Genomic DNA, 3,776 nt, shown 5'->3' on the forward strand with positions numbered 1-3,776 from the left:
CCTCCAGTGACACTCACGCTTATGTTGTCATTGCCCACGAAGTCTTTAGGGGCTGGAGAAAATGAAACCGGGGAAGTTCAGCTGGTTCGGCTGAGTCGGGTTATTCCTTTTTTTAATGGAATGATCTATGGATTTCTCAGATCACATACCACATTGACCTCAAGTTCAAAAATGTGTAATGCTGCCCGCTGACTTGACGTCAACGATAATGAAATATTATGGTTGTGATAAATTACACGAGACGATTGTGCTGAACAATGCAAATTTGAATATATACAGTAAATGTACAGTATATATATTGTGTATGTGTGTGTGTAATTAATATATATATATATATATATATATATATATATATATATATATATATATATATATATATATATTACACACACACACACACACACACACAAATTAGTGTGACCATAAGCTGCTTCGTACGCATTGTAGCGTAGAACCACATGGGGTGAATTCCTCTAAATAGAGAGGGCTGACTTATAATCTTTTTTTCTTAACCAACCCAACTGATGGTGTAAAGACAAGACAAGTAGTAGAAATGTAGACTCATCATGCTGATCACCTGAAATGAGTCAGTTCTCTTTCCCATATTCATTTGAAGTGATAAAACATGCAACTTTGCAACATCATAAAAATGTGCTGACTATATGCTATTATATTTAAAAAATATATATTACATATGACACAAGCATAATCAATTCTCTAAGCGATATGCAAATTGCCATATTGTAAAGTAAAGCCTACCAAGTTGTTTTTAGCAGGGCGTTTTTTTGTCAAGTATACCATTTTGATATGCAAAATCTAAACTAGCTGCTATGACGAACAGCTAATTTACATAAGGCATCATTTGAAGGGATATTTCACCCAAAAATGAAAATTCCTTGTCATTCAAAACCTGTAAGACTTTCATTCATCTTCTGAACACAAGTGAAGATCTTTTTGATGAAATCTGAGTGTTTTCTCTCCCTCCATTGACAGCTATGCAACTGACACTTTGACGCTTCAAATTTTCTGGAGACTTGATCGCTTTATATGATGAACAGGTTGACTTTAGGCTTTTATTCACATATAAACAATGATCAACGAACACATCAGTTGTGGTAAACAGAAGCTCAAGTATGTTCGCTTGACATGTGAGAACCAATGATGTTCATTCTCGTATGTAACACAGCTCATTTGAGCTTCCCCAAGAACCAGTGAGGTTAATTTTTTGTGTTACGCAGCATGTTTGAGCTTCCGCAAGAACCAATGAGGTTCATTCTCGTGTGTTACTTACGCAGCATGTTTGAGCTTCTGCAAGAACCAATGAGGTTCATTATTGTGTTACGTAGCAAGTTTGAGCTTCCGCAAGAACCAATGAGGTTCATTCTCGTGTTACGTAGCAAGTTTGAGCTTCCGCAAGAACCAATGAGGTTCATTCTCGTGTTACTTACGCAGCACGTTTGAGCTACCTCAAGAACCAAATGAGGTTCATTCTCGTGTTACGCAGCATGTTTGAGCTTCTGCAAGAACCAATGAGGTTCATTATTGTGTTACGCAGCATGTTTGAGCTTCTGCAAGAACCAATGAGGTTCATTATTGTGTTACGTAGCAAGTTTGAGCTTCTGCAAGAACCAATGAGGTTCATTATTGTGTTACGTAGCAAGTTTGAGCTTCCGCAAGAACCAATGAGGTTCATTCTCGTGTTACTTACGCAGCACGTTTGAGCTACCTCAAGAACCAAATGAGGTTCATTCTCGTGTTACGCAGCACGTTTGAGCTTCAGCAAGAACCAATGAGGTTCATTATTGTGTTACGTAGCAAGTTTGAGCTTCTGCAAGAACCAATGAGGTTCATTCTCAAGTTACACAGCATGTTTTAGCTTCCTCAAGAACCAATTAGGTTAATTCTGGTGTTACGCAGCACATTTGAGCTTCAGCAAGAACGAATGAAATTCATTCTCTTGTGTGTTGAGCACGTTTGAGCTTCAGCAAGAACCAATGAGGTTCATTCTTGTATGTCAGCACATTTGAGCTTCAGCAAGAACCAATGAGGTTCATACCCATGTTACGCAGCATGTTTTAGCTTCCTCAAGAACCAATTAGGTTAATTCTGGTGTTACTCAGCACGTTTGAGCTTCTGCAAGAACCAATGAGGTTCATTCTCAAGTTACACAGCACATTTGAGCTTCTACAAGAACCAATGAAATTCATTCTCTTGTGTTACTCAGCACGTTTGAGCTTCAGCAAGAACCAATGAGGTTCATACCAATGTTACGCAGCATGTTTTAGATTCCTCAAGAACCAATTAGGTTAATTCTGGTGTTACTCAGCACGTTTGAGCTTCTGCAAGAACCAATGAGGTTCATTCTCGTGTGTTACTTACGCAGCACGTTTGAGCTACCTCAAGAACCAATTAGGTTTATTCTCGTATGTTACGCAGCGTGTTTGAGCTTCCGCAAGAACCAATGAGGTTCATTCTCGTGTGTTACTTACGCAGCACGTTTGAGCTACCTCAAGAACCAATTAGGTTCATTCTTGTATGTCATCACATTTGAGCTTCAGCAAGAACCAATGAGGTTCATACCCATGTTACGCAGCACGTTTGAGCTTCAGAAAGAATCAATGAGGTTAATTCTTGTGTTACACAGCATGTTTGAGCTTCCTCAAGAACCAGTGAGGTTCATTCTCGTGTTACGCAACATGTTTGAGCTTCAGCAAGAACCAGTGAGGTTCATTCTCGTGTGTTACTTACGCAGCATGTTTGAGCTTCTGCAAGAACCAATGAGGTTCATTCTCGTGTTACGCAGCGTGTTTGAGCTTCCTCAAGAACCAGTGAGGTTCATTCTCGTGTTACTCAGCACGTTTGAGCTTCCTCAAGAACCAGTGAGGTTCATTATTGTGTTACGTAGCATGTTTTAGCTTCCTCAAGAACCAATTAGGTTAATTCTGGTGTTACGCAGCACATTTGAGCTTCAGCAAGAATCAATGAGGTTCATTCTCGTGTTACGCAGCACGTTTGAGTTTCTTCAAGAACCAATGAGGTTCATTCTCGTGTTTGTCAAGATGTGGCAAAAAGATCCAAAAGCAAAGGTATCTCAGTTCAAAGTCTTTAATAAACAACAAAAACAGGAAAGATGATCGCTCAAAACTGGAACTCAAATAACGCCCTCCAGGAAGACAGCTTCTCAGTGGATACTTTGTCAGGAGAGATAATGTAGAACAGAAAACACTTCCTCTCACAATAGGAACCTCCTTGTAGTAAGCAGTCCGAGCAGAGATAACTCAAAGAGAGGTTCACCACAGCAGATAGCAGGAGACAGGGCAGACTAAGGCGAATGCTGCTACACAAGACAAGACAGAGGTAAGACGTCTGCTGACAAAAATGAGAGAGCGTTACTCACACAATAATCCGACACAGACAGGAGGGAACAAACACCAGAAGTAGACCGAGTAATCAGACAAGACAAGACACAGGTGAGAGCGCAAAGCAGCGTGCGCGCGAGTAATCAGACAAGACAAGACACAGGTGGGAGCGCAAAGCAGCGCGAGCGCTGATAGTAATGATCAACAGATGATGACAGAGTGTAAACATGGAAGTGTGTGTGTGCGCTAATGAATGAGTGAGATGAGTGTGTAAATGAGTGCTTGAATGAGTGTGTGTGGTAGTTAGAGAGTGAGAGAGAACAGAGAAGCAACCCAGATCCTGACAGTACCCCTCCCTCAACGAGCGCCACCAGGCACTCCCAAGGAAGAGGTCTGGCGAGACCGGTAGAAATCCTC

The sequence above is a fragment of the Squalius cephalus genome (genome assembly GCF_949319135.1).
Source record: "Squalius cephalus genome assembly, chromosome: 14".
In the NCBI taxonomy this organism is placed as follows: Eukaryota; Metazoa; Chordata; class Actinopteri; order Cypriniformes; family Leuciscidae; genus Squalius; species Squalius cephalus.